The sequence below is a fragment of the Cydia strobilella genome, chromosome 4 (assembly GCF_947568885.1).
Source record: "Cydia strobilella chromosome 4, ilCydStro3.1, whole genome shotgun sequence".
In the NCBI taxonomy this organism is placed as follows: Eukaryota; Metazoa; Arthropoda; class Insecta; order Lepidoptera; family Tortricidae; genus Cydia; species Cydia strobilella.
The window spans coordinates 13,245,921-13,265,458 of record NC_086044.1 but is presented as its reverse complement, the minus strand read 5'-3'; the positions used below and the strand labels follow the sequence as shown (position 1 = coordinate 13,265,458).

General features: G+C 35.8%; 1 protein-coding gene across 9 annotated transcripts in view; it reads right to left on the bottom strand.

The window, feature by feature from the left end:
- LOC134741031 (neural-cadherin) overlaps positions 1-19,538 on the bottom strand; it is a 456,653-nt gene that overhangs the window by 382,335 nt on the left and 54,780 nt on the right. The window lies entirely within an intron of this gene.

Sequence of the window (19,538 nt, the reverse complement as noted above, 5' to 3'; positions counted from 1 at the left end):
ATATGACGATAGGGCAAAGGGTATATTTAATTGTGGTCGATTCTTATAGTAAATGGGTGGAATGTCTACACATGCAAAATGGCACTAGCACACAATCATTAATAGCGAAATTAAAATACATTTTCTCAGTATTCGGTATACCTAAAGTTTTAGTATCGGATAACGATGTAAAAATTAATTGCGCTGAATTTAGGTCATTTTGTTCTAACAATGGTATAAAATATATGAATTCGCCTGTCTATCATGCCAATAGCAACGGCCAAGCCGAGAATTCCGTTCGCACATGTAAAAAAATGCTAAAATATATTTTAAAACAAGATGTAATACCACACGTAGTACATGAAAAATTGTTAAATTACTTGTTTGACTATAGGAACTCTGTGCACTGTACGACCGGGGAAACTCCGGCCAAACTTATGTTTGGAAGGGAGCTGAGAACTCGTCTTGATTTAATATTACCCTCAGACAGTACCGCGAGCGCGATTGATAACGACACAGCAACAGCAGTTTGCACACATAAGCGAATATTTCAAATTGATGACATAGTTTGGGCTCGGTGGTACAGTGCAAGGAAAGAAAGTTGGGAGTTAGGTCAAATTAAACAAAAAATAGGTAATATGATGTTTAAAATATATGTAAACAAATACGATACGACCTGTATAAGACATGTGGATCAGCTTTTAAAATATAAAGGTCAGGCTATCGACAATTTATTTGAAGGGAAAAATGACGTCTCTAACGATCCTATACCATTGCCCACATTTCCTTCCCCATCTATTTCAAGCAGTATGCCAATATTACCTACCGATTCAGCGGTGGATAGTTCACCTCCCGCTGAAATAGTTGTGGAGGAAAGGAGTGCAGATGAAGCTGGGAATGAAGTGTGGGCAGAGTGCGAGGGACAGACAGGTGAGTGCGGGCCGTCTGCGCACGAGCCCGCTGTCGCCGCGCCCCCGTCGTCGCCGGCGCAGCTGCCGAGCGCGGCCGCAGCGCGCGATCCTAGTACGCCCGCGCCTGTCTTAGACGAGGGCCAAAGGCGATATAATTTGCGCCCCAGAAAAAAGGTAGATTATAAATAAGATTTATAAGCTTTAGTTAGTTAAAAACATATGTATCAATTTAGTTATATACTTACATTTAGTTTTCAATACTTATGTTACCTACTCATTTAGTTTTAAAATAGTGGTGAAGGGATGATGTGTATTTGTATATACCTATACGTAGTTATAAGGCGTTTGCGCCGACTGCTTAGCCAGTAATAAACTAGCTTGCGAACTAGACGGTTGTTTCACTCATACATCTCAAACAAACATTAAAAAAAAAAAAAAAAAATACAACCGAATTGAGAACCTCCTCCTTTGAAATCTTGAAGTCAGTTAAAAAAAAACAAATTCTCGTTCTTCGATTGTTATAGCCGCAATCCCTACAGCGATAACAAGTGATACAATCAACGCCGACCGTCCATATTCAAACAAGGCGTAATTTCAGCGGCTGTTGAACAATTTGTAAAAGAGCAGTTTGTAACAGAAATTAATTTTCACCATTGTATAAGAGTAAAGTTAATTACGTTGTGTGAAGTGCTGCACGAGTCCAGGTAATTACTTCTTGTTACATAATAGGGTATTACACAAAACATTTTAAATTCAAGGATTCGGAAGCTTATATGTGTCATTGTGTCATAAGCTGTCAATAAAACGTGCAGAATAGAGCCACTAAGTACTATCATGACGCGACTCTTCTGCATTCACAGGACCCAGTAAACCTTAATGAATCTAATATAAGGGTTTAATGGGATATCGTCTGTCTCTAGTTCATCATAATAACTACAATAAGTACTTCTTTCTGATGAGGTTACTCATGTTTGAAGTATCCCACCAGAATATTAATATGTCTTTCTGATCTGACACAATTAAATTATGATGAAATATTTATTCATTTTCTAATTACCTTGAATTCCCAACATCACCTCAAAGTCCTCAAATAACATCTAATACTCGTACAATAAACAAAAGCTATCAGAAACATAGGTACTTCTACCAGGCATGTTTAATTCATTTGTTTCACGATTTATTGCTGCAAAAACTATACATAATTCACATGGCTTCTTTGACAACAACAAAGGCGAATGGCCGTCTAGGGGTGCAACGTAAGTACATGGTTACAGAAAACTGGACGATAGCCAAAAATAACAACATATGCGTACCTACAAGTTGTACGTAGTAGTTACTCTACGGTTTTGTCCGTGCGGACCTTAATATGTGCTGCGCTTACTTTTTGTGCAACCAAAAATGGCACTGATACATTGCGATACTTTAATAATGTGGTTAAATTTATGTCGCAATGAATTTCCGTAGAATGCGAGAACCAGTGAAGAACAAAACAGTGAATTATTTACGAGCATAAATATTTTATTGCACTGCTTAGAAATAAAGGAAAAGTGGAAAAACGTATTGTCTCGGGCGAGACTCACTCACGACTCTGATACCCATATGCTTAATACAAAATTAATTTACTTTATTGCACGCCCCAAAGTAGAAATACATTACGTATATACCACACAAACATATGTGTATGTGTATATATCACATGTATATACACATATGTTTGTATCGTTATTCGAAGTAGGTACAAAAATAATACAGTACCATCTAGAGTGAGGTTTATATGCCTAAGATATGCTTTTAAATATTGTAGTTTTATTTATGTTTGTGAAATTGCCAGTGGTTAAATTTCTTAAGCACTAAGTATACGATTTTGCGTCATTTATTCATTAGGTACTGTCACGTCTAAAAAAATCGATACGGACAAAGTGTCAAAAATATGTATACACTCACTGTCTGTGTGTCTGTTTGTGTCTGTTGTACTCTTTTTATATGCAATAAAATTTAAAATAAATAAATAAATACAATATTTACCTTATTATATAGAATTTCTTTTCAATTTGACACTTAATATTGTCTTCGGTTACCGCGATAGTTACTCATGAAATAAAACTATGAAAACGGATTATATCGCGTATATTGAATTTATAATACATATGACACTTACTATATTTTATTTTTCATATTTCACCCTGATAAAATGTTCGCTCTTCTAGATTTCTGACAGTAAACCCGGAGGACTAAGACAGCTTGCTTCCCGCAGCTCCCCGAAACCACGCTTGCCCTCGTTTGGCTAAACGCCAGTATCCATTGATAATATCTACTCTGGCCGAGATAAAAACCTTCCCGTCGCAAAATTATGGTAATCTTAATTTATTTCCAATTACACTACATCAGCTGACAGACCAGACATTCCTTACACGGTTTGTCAGCTTGTAGCCCCGTCCTACCCTGTAAGGCTTACAGGGTAGGACAGGGCTACAAGACCACGGGTAAAAATTGAAAAAGAAACATCCAGTCGTCTTTACCACTCTAAAATCAAATAAGGTCCGTTTTAAATCGAAGTGCACGTAAAAGCCCATTATTATCGCCACCAATCACCAGACCCTATCAATATTTCGATTTCAATATCTTATTAGTTTGTATTGTTTTGTTTAATACCGACTCTTTTAAATTCTCCAATTGAGTTTCAAATGCACAAGTCGAATTTAAATCATAATATAATATGACGAGTAGGTATATGATTTGCATAAATTTCAATTTCTCACGTGGCAACACGCTTAATTATCAAGAACGGTGACACTGATCCCTTGAAATACGGCGGGTTTTAATATGGTGGCGTGCAGAGCAAAGTTCAGTTCGTTCCACCTGTGGGGAGTGTTATTCTGGCCGTTTACGCGTAAGCGAATCAAACGATGAGGCAGAACAGTGTAAGTCGTTCTCCGGGTGCATACATTTGTTACGAGTTTCGAGGTCACAGTTACGCTGGTACGTACTCAGCTGCATACGGTATAGGAAATGAGAACTAGAGAGGCCGGGGAGATTTCTCATCCCACCTCTGGACCGTGGGTGGGGGGGGGATTCTCCAATGGGAGGATAGCATACCGTAGGCGCATAACGCATGCGTACTCTTTCACCTCGTGCTTCCCTCGTGGTTGCTCCTTGCGTGGCGACTGAAGCAATCAGTTTATACGGCGACGACTTTTATGTATAATTTAAGAGAGGTATTTCATAATATATGTATGCGGCAGAGAGAATGTGACGGTTTGGTGTATTATGTCGACAGTATTAACGAATTCTTATTATGAAGCGAGGTGTTTGCTTGTTGAATGAAAAGCAATTAAAGCTCAGTTTTTTTTCTAATTTTTTTTATTTATACATCTTTGGCCTCTATTTTACCCTGTCAAAAATTACTATCTAACACATACACAGCCATAATAGCTTTTGGTTTGCAAATAATATGTACAGAGTTATTAATTTAATCGTCAACCGAATTCGTCAAAGATGAGATAGGGACTGACCAAGTAGTAATTTAACCTAAGATCGACCTAACGATCATTTTCTATACCCATCTTTTAAAAGCATTTCAATATATGCTAAAGTTAAACATTCGACGCCAATGGTCTGTTGTAGCATTGACCATACGAAATGTTAACGATAAGACGTGCAAAGTTATTTTAAGATAAAAATTAAGATATTTTTGCAATACCCGACCTAATGAAACTTGCCGCAAACTTTGTAAAGATGTGATCAATCAAAATTAGAGTTTATGTACACTAAAGTGATTAATGACGAAAGTCTCCCTGTTTCAAGCCAATTACAAAGCAACGAGAAATTAGTGTGACCATTTAAACCTTGATATTATGCCAGACAACATTATAGTTTCTTTTTATTTTTAACAAGCTGTACTTAACGTCTGCGAACGATGTTATAAAGCTTAAATGTATTCTAAGCTTAACATTATAGCTATCAATACCTCAAGATATTAGAGTAATTTTTTTTGCGGGTAACCCACAATTAAGAGTCTCCGGCAAGCTCGGCCGAATTTCACCTTCCCTACGTGTTGGAGTAATAAAACTTTGCACATACAATGATATGAGGTATATCTAGGTCTGAAATTAGTTTGTATAGCTCTAGTAAAGTTTGTATAAAACAATCGAAATAGAGCAAAAACAAGTTTTGTATGAAAAACTTAAATTCGCTGTATTTTTTTCTATGATATCTGAAGCTACATAAACTAATTTCAGACCTAGATATACCTTATCCTATTGTAAATACTAAGTTTCAGAGCAATCTAGCTAGTCGTTTTCAAATGAGAGCGTAACTACGTATGTATGGAGAAGCGAGCTTGCCGGGGACTCTTAAGTGACCATTACTATTATTAAACGTATTGCATTAAATAAAATGTTGTTGCAGGTTTAAATGGCACCCATGCATCACATAAATTCAAATAAATGAGAACATACATAGGTAGCCTACTACACTCACAGTCATAAAGACTAATTGACTGCGCCCGGACAATCAAATATTAAATGAAAACTTATCATGCTAAATCTAAATCTAAGTATCGATCGTGGACTGTCTGGCTGGGCGGCAGCAAATTGAACGGGGGCAATTTATTGCTGGCGTTGCGATACCACAGAACGAGGTAGTTGAACAAAATTATATATGAAACGCGGTAAGGTCCGATTACACAGTTTATTTCTAGTTTAGGGCTAAAACTATCAGTTAATATTCTTTATTCATTTTCTCAGTCCTTTTTCTAAGCATTGTATTTTTGAGTAGCATGTTGGTAGCATGTATGTACAAATTAATAAACCATATTGGTATATTGTGACAGTGTCAGTGAAACTATTCTTTGTGTTATGTACTTAAACTAAAATTGTATAAATGTGGAAAATGCCGTGTAGCATTAAGCCCGCCTTTTGTCCCTGTATATTTTTTACTGTGCAAAAAACTTTAAACAAATAAATATAACCTTCCTATAGTTTTATGAATATTAGTGGCTTTCCATTAGAAAAGGGTCCTTATACTTCATGTGCATATGGTCTTTTTCGACAGAAAGGGTCCTTATGCACATAAAGCACGAGGACCGTCTTCTGATGGAAAGCCACAGAGTTAATTTATATTCATATGATTATATTAGAGTTCAAACTTTATATATATATATATATATATATACAACCTATTCCTAATATTTAGTACTTTCGTGATTATCTTGTTTAATTATAGCGAACAACTAATCAGTTGCTACTTGCTAGTTGGGAAATGTCAGGCGGTGACAACACGAAATATGTAACGTTTAAGTTTACAAATAAAAACTAGCAGAAGTGACTATAGATTTATAATATAAAAATACCTTTTAATTTTAGCGTCCGGTAAGCGTCGTCATAAGATGGGTAAATGTCGACCTCTATGAAAGTTAGATAGATGGGATGTGACTTACACAGAATTTATGTAGGGACATGTACAAGTTAAAATGTTAATGTCTAAAGAAAGACCAGAATTGGTCGTCGATAAACTGAACTAAATTGAGCACCTATCCAATAAAAGGAAACTAGATTGAATTCGTTGATCAATTTTCCGTTCTCCGCCGTCTTATTCTGCATTACATTGTCTGCATTCGCTCTACCAATTTCAAGACCCATAAATTCAACAGAATTTGAATTAGACGGCTGCAGCGCTATGTAATATAGAAGTTTGATTTATTTGACTGCCACTTAATTTCTTACATATTTCACATTTCTGTAAGTATGTAATCTGGGGGCACGGTAGTGCCCCCGCCAAGTCGAGCAAAACAAAGAGGCACGGCCGTACCATCCTTTTCTCGAAGCCACTCAGGCCATTTACAACGTCCTGTAATTTTGTGATAGCTAAAGCAAAACCCTGAATTTTCAGTGACGTATAGAGCATAACATGATTTAGATATATTCTCAATAACATGTAATTTGAACATGTAGTTTAAGAATTATTGCATGTCAAAGTTCCTTAGTTTTGTTACTGACACACTCACTCACGATCATCATAATTCTAAGGTGCTTCTAGCAGACCCACAAGCTTCAAATTTGAAACGTAATTAGTTTTTAGCGTATTAAGCCAATAAAAACTTAAAAATACTGCAATATCAGTCACGTTTTAAAGATTTAATAACTGCACAAGTAAGTTTGTAATCCTATATAAATATATGCAATAACAAAGTTACGTTTGCAGTTCCTACAATTAGTAGGTTAAGTATAGGTACACTACGTTGTACGATGTGAGTATGAACTAAGATGTGTATAATTATGATATGTGTATACATAGTATGAGTATGGTATGCGTATGAGTACACGAAAAGAAGGACTGCCTACAAAAAGAGATGAGATCCCATCAAAAACATTGCATGTAAAAAGATGAAAGTCTCACAACGCAGTTCTTCTACTACAAAAAAGTTCTGAGATGTAATGTAAAACCAAGTCGGTTATTTTAGTCAGTGCCAAGGGGTGTTAAAACCGTAACAATATTAGATACCTTTATTTTTTTAATACATACATTTAATAAAAATAAAAAATAAAAATTCATTTATTTCAGACATTGTCCATATTTTGTGACTTTTTAATGACTTGGCAATCGCACACAATGCTTTACTTGTACTCGTATGTGTATTGCTCAAACTGCATGTCATTAGGGCCAGGGCTATGTTCAATTAGGATTATTTTAAATAGTTACGAATTATCCTTAATGTCATGCACTATGTAGCCGTGCGATTGCCAAGTCATTATAAATATGTATTAAAAAAATAAAGGTATCTAATATTGTTACGGTTTTAACACCCCTTGGCACTGACTAAAATAACCGACTTGGTTTCACATTACATCTCAGAACTTTTTTGTAGTAGAAAAACTGCGTTGCGAGACTTGCATTATTTTACATGCAATGTTTTTGAAAGGATTATCTTTTTGCAATATAAACATAGTTGATTTGTGACGAATCCTAGAAAACAATTACTTAGTCAGGTCATAAGTTCTGTCACAAAGGTTTCGACTGATAAAATGTAATACAAAACTTATAATAAAAAAAAATGCCATGATTTGAAAGCTTGTTTCATACTGATCAAAACGTAATATATTAAGTTTAAAATTTAGGTCGCGACTTTATTTACTACTTGTTTACTTTGGGATTGTCGTTAGACGCGAATACGCCGCTGAATTGTGAAAAATTATACTTCACAAAAGGGAGTAAAAATCAGTGTCACATTAATAAAATAAGTACAAATGTAGTAGTAGTAGTAGTAGTAAATCACTTTATTGTACAAAACAAATGTTTTTTTTGTCACCAGCGTTTAGCTTGTCGACAAGCCTGTACTTCAACAAATACCTTTCAAACTCAGGGTACTTTTCAGTAACACGCTTATTTATGACTAACATCCAACGAGTAGGTTTCATAAAACATATACAGTTGCAATTTTTGCAATGCAATACACATGAATTATAATTCAAAGATAATCTAAAGAAAGTCTGGCCTAGTGGCTAGTGACCTTGCCTGTGAAGCCGATGTGATGAACACAAATATTCGTTCCTGAGTCATGATCGGTGTTTTCTATGAATATACTTAAGTATGTATTTATCTATATTAAGTATGTATATCGTCGCCCAGCACCCATAGTACAAGCTTTGCTTAGTTTGGAGCTACGTCGATCTGTGTAAGATGTCCCCTAATATATTTTTTTTATTTTGTCATGAAACTGAGACAGCAAATTACGTTAATTTTTATATGGTTAGTAATTCAGCATTAAATAAGCAGTCAACCCATATGTATGAATAATAAGGGAACTGTACCTATAACTTTTTTATTAGTAAAAATCTTTGTGACAGAACTTATGACCTGACCAAATAGATCTCAAACCTCTACTATCAATCCAAATTGACCGGTGTTTTACCTGAAAATAAAAAAGAAACACGTTAATTATTGTATGAAGTAAATAGTAACAATTTAGAAACTTAGTGTCGTCAAGCTCACTATACTTTTTAACCTATCGAATGAGCTGATGCCTATACCGATACTGGAAAACGATATGTAAACATACTACATACCTATACGAGGGCTGGACGTTAGTGAGATGACGATAATTTTAAATTACTAATATCTTCGGACGAAACTCTTCGTATAATTATGATTGAACTTCACTTACATTAGCCATCAACAATTCCCTCGGATCACTGTTCACACTCTGAATACTGATATCATAATGAATGTTAGTCACAATCTACAAGAGACACCTCATTATTCTAATAACACCATAAGAAAGTTATTGAATAGATCCTAAAGCAAATATCACCCTTTCCGTAGCTTTGTTCACACACGACCTCCTTTTCTTACTGTCGTTCGGGCGTTTACCCTCAAAAATCACCACAACCTAGAAGCGGTTATTTAACTTAAACGTGATTACGAGCGCCATCCACTCCATGACGTTGGAAGCTATTAGCCGATTCGCCATATTCGCGACACTTAGTAAGTATGTACAGTCAGATGCAGAGAGAGGTGACCCCCTCCCCCTGCATAGACTGATGGTTTCCATGCAGGGGGGTCACCTCTCTCTGCATTTGACTGTACTTAAATCTTCTAGGGCAATTGATAATGGCATGGTGGCATAAAAGGAATTCTAAAATGTATAACATTATTCCATTTAAAGTAAAGAAATGTCGCAAACTTTTCGTAAAATGACATAGGTCACAAATGTCACAATCACAAGCGTAGCGTGTCGTGTAGCTTAACTATCATTCTCAGGAGACTCTCAGTCCCGACTCAGCTTACAAATTAATAAATTATGTTGCCCATGTAACAATCTGGCATACAGGGATTCACTAAATTTAATGAGGAAGCCAACACTAAACTTAGGGACAGGTGACAGAATTGAAAACCATTCTAACAAACAATTATTTTGCACACGACTGCCCTAGCAAACATAGAAACTCGAATCATAAAAGTACACGTGTACTGGTTTGCAGTTTAGAAACAATAAAATTTTACTTGTCTGATTTATGAATTATACACGGTGGCTAATAAATAAGTGCATTCCCGTTGCCAGGGAGGTTATACTGAGCAACTTTTACTATGAGACCAACCCCGAAATCGCGAACAAAAATTTGGCTGTTTCATACATTTTGGCTGGTCCATTTTCTATGGGAGGGTAAAGATTTTTTCACGATTTCGTGGTTGGTCCCATAGTTAAAGTTGCTCAGTATAATCCCAGAACCTCCCTGGCAATGAGAATGCGCTTATTTATCCCTATACATAACAGAAAAAAAAGTCCTTTGTTCCGTTCCCGAAGGTGAAGGACTTGGTATACTTTGACGCGTAAACTAGAAATCAGTAACTGAATTTGCCCATTTACGAAAAAATCTAAATAATACTTAAGCAGTAAATGTAAACCCTGTGAGTGTGATAGTTTAGAGAGCTATTTCGAGGTGAAACCTGACTGAGGGAGCCCTTAAACAAACAACCTGAACTCAGGAGCTCATCAAATGGAAACAGCTGAGAGTTTCTGTATATAAGTTTACCGTCATTATTATGACGGCAATTAGTATCTAAATAACGGTGAAAACCACAGTACAAAATTGCGCATTGCACGGTCAGTGAACGAGAACATTGTGGCGCGACTTATTTGTTACCCGATTATTATAGAACGCGCATACCGGAGCAGAAACATGGCGACTAAAATTAGAGTCCGCACTAGTGACATTAATTAATACTAGACCGCCCTAACTGCTGCTGAAATACGGAAAGCGAAATATTAACTGACGGGTTAATGTTGTGGAAACGCGAAATATGTTTTAGCTGTACTTCTGGTCATGTTTACACTCCTGAAATTCAAAATAAACCTGCTCATTTCCAGGTGAGAAAATCCGGTTTTTAAGACGAAAGTAAAGGACCCGCGCGAAATCGCCTTTTCATACAAACGTAGTCCCATTTACCTCTCTGAATATTAACATTATTGAAAATATTTTGACACAATTTGATATGAAGTAATTATGAACCATAGCTATGCCCCTACGTTTGTTTTTTTTTTTTCGAAATTTTAATTATAATAAGTAACTATAAGAGATAGGAGCATTTTTTTTTATGAAATCTGGATCTGGAATCTGGAAAAAATTCAAACGTAGGGTCATAACTATGGTTCTTATCATATACATCAAATTATGTAAAAATACTGTCCATAATGTCAATATCCAAAGACGAAAATGGGGACTACGTTTGAACGGAGAAACGAACGTCCCTTTTCTCTTAAGTTCCCTTTCTTTGCAACGGGAAAAATCTGGTATATTTTTCATATAAATAACGTCGTATTCGATTTCAGTTTACTATGTTATCAGTTGAACAACAATAATTAACAGCATATTGTTTTGTTGATAGAGTTCGGTTGTGTACCTACTCTTTTAGGCACCACAAAATTCCCAAAGACGTTTGTTTTTCGGTTCTGTCACAGATGAGACGACCCTGGATTCTATAATGGATTCAGATTCTATAATTTTCATTGCTTCTATTGCGGTGAGAATGGCATTATGTTATTATATTAGAATCATAACGATTCTATCACCACCCCAATATTTGAATATTTAACAAGCTGATAATTATCTATTGTCATAAAAATTACGTATTGCAATCGATTAACGAAAGCAAACTATTGCGTGTCTTAGTCAATTTGCCGGGTTCAATTGGGGGCGGTAGTGTAGAATGCTGCCCTCGACGCCCTGAAGGAACTAACCAGGCATCCCTACTTACATATTCCCTTTCGTACGTTCGAGGTCGGGTCGCATACGGGCCCTTCATAATAAGGCAATTAAATAGTCAGTGCGGGGCTTCATTAGGCCAATACGGGTTTCCATCACCTTCGAAACTATCAATTCATCCACCCATTTTTGAAATGAATACTGGCGAACCTGGCGCAGTGTGCAGTTCTTTAGATGCCTTAATACCGATAGACAGACATACTATTCCAATTATTTTAACTACGCTTTTAGTTTCCTCACACTCATACTCTTTTATTTATTCATTTTTTCTCCTTGCCTTGTCTGCGACGGGACTTAATCGCGTAAAATAAGTTTTAAATTTACCTCTGACGTTTCGATGACGGCGTTGTCCCCGTAGTCTCGGAGAAGACTGGCTAAAGTTGACATCAACATCTTCTAGGCGCGCGAGTTTTTCGAACTACCCGCACTTGGTTTTGTTTATTAACGAACGTTTTGCGCACTAGGGATGTCACCGGGTCGACACACAACGCTCACAATATTCGATTTTTCAACTGATATGATACTGAATGAGATACAGCCTGGTAACAGACAGACGGATAGACAGACGGGCAGACGGACAGCGGAGTCTTAGTAATAGGGTCCCGTTTTTACCCTTTGGGTATGAAACCCTAAAAATAAACAAAAATGGTTAGACATTTACCTAAGTGGAATTCCGGAACGAGAACCCACATCACATGCAGAGGCAATAAAGTGCTTTAGTCGCTTTCCTTATTATTTGTTTGAGGCGTGTTTGAGACAAAGAAATAGTAACGTGAACATTCATAAAATTCGCTTATTATATATATTATTTACAAACCTGCGGTTTTATTTGGGCGGTTAAATTAATGTACAGTCACCACACGGGATTGTTATGTCATTTAGGGTTCTTGTTAAATTCTATAGCGTAAGTACTGAACAACCAATTTAGCTAGGATCCTAAATGGTGGCGCAACAGTCGCGGCGCGTGATGGTACCTACAAACCGTTATTTTTCAAAATATTTGAACGTTCGGTCATAAATCGGGTTTACGAAAAACATTTTAATCCTAAAAGTCTATAAAATTGCCGGGCGGAAGCAAGTATAGTGGTAAAAGCTGCCCAATTTCCCGGAGCGAGCGCCCGAGGCGCGCGCTGAAGGGCGGAGCGGCGCACAATGAAATCTCGTCTAACTGAAAAGACGTGCAATTGACAGTTTTGCCGATGCCGACTAAATCCGACTACACCGAACGGTAGTCGTAAATTGACAAAATCATTAATCATAATTTATGATGAGCGCCGGAAATTTTCAATCAAATTGCATAACTAAGCAGCTTCCAAGTTCAACTGAAAACGTTCCAGAAGAGAATCCTCATAATTTCATTTCGTGGGCGAAGTTTGGTTTCGAAATCAGTTTGTAGCAAGACCGCCGTTATGGTTGTATAATCAGGCTTTTAATACAGTGATGGACTGGTTACCTACCTAATACTGATAGGCATTGTTTCCACGCTATGATTTATTTTTACCAGTATGTAAATGTTTACCCACAGCGGAAAGAAGTCCTCAGATGCGTTTAGGGTCAGGCGCGATTTTTATTGTTTGCTTGTCTGTATAAACGAAGAGTATCATTTATTTCCAAAACGATACGTCATGGTCTTCAAATAGATTTTACTCATTAAAGCAAGCTGCTGCAATTTATAGCGAGGTTAGGTGTTACTGTTATTATTATATAGGTATTATTGAAGTAGATTCCTACACGTTGTTTCGTCATAAGAGATTCCTAGATAGATAGTTTTTTCCAAAAAATTGTGATACCTATTATTCACCAAACCTTGCATTTTAAGTAGACAAAGTAAACTTTCAAGAATCACCGAATTACTTACATAAATATCCACGCATAAGCCAAAAAATAATTTCGGAAAGGTGTGCATTATTTACTTAGGTAAACCCCACGCCAACAATTTAAGGGCTCCCATCAAGTCTCGGACAATGGTCACGCCCACGCACGTCATTTCAAACAAAAAGGCCAAGTACACAAATTATTTACACAAGTATCTCCTCTCAATCCATGAGTATCATGTTTGGACACTTGGCTCCGATTATATCGATGAGAAAAGGGCTTCAGGAATTATTTAATATTCATTCTAAGATGTGACAACTGAACTCAAAGGTTAGATGGATCTCTTAGGCCCCCTTGCACCATTCCACTAACCCGGGGTTAACCGGTTAAACCCGGAGTTACAATGGTACAGTACAATTTGACATTAGATTAACGGTTTAACCGCTTAACCCCTTCTTAGTGAGATGGTGCAAGTGGGCCGTATAGGGATAGCTTCGCCTTTGTGTGGTACAATTTCTGTAAATTATTGTATACCATGAAGTGATAGATTGTAAGAATTGTTTTGATTTGCGAAAATTTCAATTTCAATTATTTATTTATTCCCAATTAGGAGATCCATATAGTGTTAGTAGATAAAATAAAACAAACAAACAAATAAAATAAGGTTTAGTGATATACAATTATAATTTGAGATAACAAATAATATCATAAATAATCTAACCAAATTCTAGTCAGTTTCGTGCATTTACTCTTCAATAAAATTACAGTCTTTTATAATGGAAAAAATGAAGTGATTACTACTCACTTCTACATTTGATACTACTGTTCCAATTTGATGTATAGCACAATCGGATTAGGACTAACCTCGAAATCTCTGATAAAGTCCTGAAATTTGGTATGTAGTTTTGGTATGTGTTAATAAAAGGTCTCTTTTGGAGTACAATGCAAATTTCACCAAGAAGGTACACATTTTCCAAGATGGCGACGGTTCCTCGAGGTCCAGTGTGGACATGAAAAAGAGACCTTTTATTAATATACATACTAAATTTCAGGACTGCACCAGAGATTAGTGTGTTAGAGATTTCGAGGTTAGTCCTAATCCGATTGTGCTAGTATGTAAGTACGAGTATTAAAGGTTGGCATTTGTATTCAGTGGGGTCATTATTTCAGGACTTCAGGTATTGATAGCGAGATTGAAAATCTTAAGCTAATGCATATAGTTCGTTTTTTTTGCATTAGAATTAAGGTAAACAATCTTGACGTGTCTTTTTATTAAAAAATATTGAAACACGCTTTTTAAAAATTAGTTTATATTACATGAAACTAAAATAATGTTAAAGATCGTATATGATTTATATTGTAACATATTTGCTGTGACTTATAGCTAATTGGGGTTTATAGCGCGTTTATGAATAATGCCATTAGATTAGATATAAGTATGTAAGTTTAGCCATATAGCGGGCAGATACCATCCATCCAGATCCATCTAGATATGTAGCCGACTGTACATTCAAAACAAAAGCCACATTTTCTACGAGACGGACTCGGAAAAGTCTCGTCTAGTGTTATTATAGGAGCTCAGAAAGGGTATCGCTACAACCGATACTCCAGTTAGAAACATGTGATAAAATTTCAACCCTAAATAAATATACCTAGTTGAGTAGGTTACAAGCTCGCGTAGTTTTTAACCGACTTCAAGATTTCCAAAGGATTCTCAATTCGGTTGTATGTTTTTTTTTATGTTTGTTACTCCATAACTTCTGGACCGATTTTGAAAATTCTTTTTTTGATTGTAAGTATATACATACAGATTGGTCCCGTTTTTGTCAAAACGCAGTTCTGATGATGGGATCCATGAGTAATCGAGGGAACTCCTCAAATGTTAAAGGCATACATATAGTGATTTTAGTATTTTCATCAACAAATCAAGCATTTACATTTAAAAAAGTGACATTTGATGAAGTGGAACTGCTGATGATGATCAAAACGGAACTCTTCAATGACGCATAGTTCACGTTTGGCGATTTGTCCTCTTCGTTATGTTTGTTAAGCAAGTTAGGTTTTCAAGACACATTTTTGTCACGCTCGAGTTCTGATGACGGGATCCATGAGGAATCGAGGGAACTCCTCAAATGTGAAAGGCATACATATAGTGATTTTTGTATTTTTATCAACAAATCCAGCATTTCCATTTAAAAAAGTGACATTTGATGAAGTGGAGCTGCTGATGATGATCAGAAATATCAGAATAGAACTCTTTAATGACGCATAGTTCACGTTTGGCGATTTGTCTTCTTTTTTATGTTTGTTAAGCAAGTTAAGTTTTCAAGACACAATTTTGTCAAGCTCGTGTTCTGATCATGAGATCCATAAGGAACCGAGGGAACTCCTCAAATGTGAAAGGCATACATATAGTGATTTTTGTATTTTCATCAACAAATCCAGCATTTACATAAAAAAGTGACATTTGATGAAGTGGAACTGCTGATGATGATCAGAGTAGAACTCTTCAACGACATATAGTTCACGTTAAGCGATTTATTCTCTTCGTTATGGACCCAGACCCAAACTTGGACCTGGACTTTTTTTTTTACTGAGATCCTCACAGAACCGAACTGCTATCAGAAAAGTGGGTTAGGTTAGGTTAGAACTGTGACCCTTACAGAAACGAAATGCTATCAGAACATTGGGTTATGTTAGGTTAGAACTGTGACCCTTACAGAAACGAAATGCTACTAGAAAAGAAGGTGGTTTTACCTTCTTTTAGAAAGGCAAAAGATGCTGTCTTTTTCATTTCATTGTCTGGAGTGCACCATCCACAATAAGTAACCTTTCAACGGCATCCCCTATAGAAGTCGGTTTTTTTTTTCTTAAAAATTATATGAAGACATTTTTCATGGCCGCGTTTAAATTCCATTTCATGCGCCACTTATGAAACAACATTTGCTTTTAAGAGGAAAGGGGAAGGCCGCTTCTCCATTAAAAAAATTTAATCGTTATAACCTAATTTATTTATTTTGATTCATTTTAATTGTAATTTAAACAATGTAATTTAATTTATAAAGTTGATTGAATTTATAATATATTAATAACTTTATATATATTATTAATATATTTAATATGTCTGTGTCTCACGGAAGTTTTGTTATCAAAATTGATTGAATTTTAATTTTAATTTTAATATTTTAATGTAATGTAGTAATATAGTTTTAATGTATATAAGATTGTATTTGATATGTGATATATGGATTCCGAATTGTCCGAAATAATTGAATTTGATTTATTTATTTAAGAATTAGCTGATAAATATATGATCACAAAGTTTACCTAATGACGTTATTATGTTACTTGCGTTAGCGTACACAATACACACTGTACGCTAAGATGTACTTGAACAATCAACCTTTTGATTAGGAAATATATGAATACTAATAACAATCTATAACTTAAACTAAAAATGTACAAGGTGCCTTACATCCAAAGAAAAAACTGTGACTAGTTAGGTACTGTTTATGTGCGGAACGCCCTCGTATAAAAGTTCAGGTGGCTAATAGTAGGTACATAGTACCGGTGTAAAGTGTTCACAATGAACACCTGTCGTTAGATCGTTACGGCACGTGCCTCCTGCACACAGGCCGACGATGATATAGAACTTATCTCATCAGAAGAACGGCGTTAGTGACAAACGGGAGTTACCATCACAGATATTGACGCGAAATTGTTTTGAGCCGGTCGCGTATCACGTGTGCATAGCTTCGACACACTTCGACACCTCGTTGGCATACAGAGATTGGAGCTTTTTGGATGATATCGTCCGCTTACCGCAGCGATGCAATTGGAAATTGACAACACCCAATGTGTCGAGTCGCGTCTTCTGAACCGAAAGTAACCGAGTTAAGATTCTAAACTGCATGACAAGGATTTTTACAGTACATATGGTGCTACTTTGGCGCACTAGTGCGATAATAAGCTCATTACGCAACTGTGTCGAATATTCAAAGGGCCATATGTACTGTAAAACGTTGTACGATACATGTGCGAATAGGTTATTCGCAACTCGTGTCGACTTAAAACACTCCCTTCGGTCGTGTTTAAATTTATCGCCACTTTCGAATGCGTTGCGAATTTCCTATTTTTCGCACTTGTATCTTAATACAGTTGCTCAAAAAGTGCTACTTTACGTAGCTGTTTAGCGTGCGGAAAGTTGGTTTTCGCGAACTAGTGCTTTTTACTTTTCCAATTTTTTTAAATTTATACTTGTTCCAATTCATGACTACTTATTGATGAGTGTTAATATTAGTTTCCTTTAAACTTCGTAATCACCTACACACATAAAAACCTACAATTATTAATGTAAGAATACGAAAAATATACATATTTCATATTTTATTACTTACCTCTTCATCATTATAACACGTCTATTTTTTTAAATATTGAATATTGTAAAACCATTCTTAATAAGTTGTCTGAATGGAACGGAACGCCTGTCAAAGAAGAGGCGTTTTTTCTTTCTGCTTTAAGTTTCCAAAGGCAACATTCGATATTGTTTTTATAAATGTACGATACACAAATAATCGTAATTAACGATATTTGGGTAATAATAGTACAATGTTTTATATTAACAATTGTTTTTGTCTTATAGAACATGCATTTAAAAAAAATTGAAGTGGGTTCAATAATAATAACACCCAGCTAAAAAAACACCTCTTCATAATGTAAATGTCAATGATGTCACAGAATTAATAATATAAAAGTTTCGAATTCCTTGTTGTTTTTCTTATTTTTTCGCAACTGTATTAAAAAACGTCGTTCGATACACGTGCGGAAATGTCATTCTTCACTCGTCCCGAGTCTTGGTACTCGGCTACTCGGTAATCGTGAAGTAATGACATACTTTCCGCACTAGCATCGAAATGTACTATTTCCGGCTTAAGGCTTAAATATGGCGACACTCTAAAACTGTAATAGATATGACTTTTAGGTTCCGAGCGCTGCGCACGACTAATGATACAGCGCCCACGGCGAGCAGTAGCCGTTCATTCCGCCAAGTGCACCTAATTACCACTTGCTATGCAACTTAAGAACAGTTTTATGTCACTATGAACTATGAATTATCTTTGTAGTTTTTGCAATAATGTATTCGTAAGAAGATAACCTTAAAAGTGCAAGTATAAGAGAAATAGCATTATCTAACAAATTATTCCTGTATTCCTATGGGCGACAATCGTAACTACGCGACACGACGGTGATCTATAGTCTATATCTGGAAAAAAATTATGGACCCTGAAGGGAAAGTGTCTTAAAACCTTAAGTTAGCTCATTTTACATAAAGGAAACAGTTGCATACATGTGTAAGTCGGGTGACAATGCACAATATTATGGAGGAGGTGGCCATAGGAACTCCGTGATAAACAACGAAACCTAATTGTGTTTGGGGTTTTTAGAATTGTCTCGACGAATATTCGTTGTTTGTGGAAAGAAAAGTACAGTCAGCGATAAAAAGCTTGTACCAAAAATAAAATTTTATTATTTTTAAAAAGAAAAAAGAACTGCATTCAAAGATCTTTTTAAATTCATTTGCTCGCCCGGGAATCTAACCGGCAAAAATTCCAAAAAATAAATACTCGCTATTTTATTCTACTAGTCGATACAGTTAATGTTAATGATAACATTTATCCAAGAAACATTAGGTCTTACACTCGTCTGTCGTACAAAATATCCATAAAATCTATAAATTGAAAAAAAAAGGAAAAATCTTTGAATGCAGTTTTGTTTCTTTTTAAAAACAAAAGAATGTTTCCTTTAAGTAAACTGAGCTAGCTTAAGGTTTTAAGGCACTTTCCATCCAGGGCCCTTTTTTTCCACCCCGTATATTATAGTACTTATGTCCCGTGTGGTGCGTCGCATGAGCGGTAGTACTATTAGTTATTCTGTGGCATGAGTCGCATCTTATTTTATGTCTTTCGTCACTCAATTACGACATCGGGGAAGAATGCGAAGCACTGAAAATCTAATTTAACTTTAATGAAAGAAAAGCAATTTACTTACGCTGTATACGGGCCCAGAATCGGTA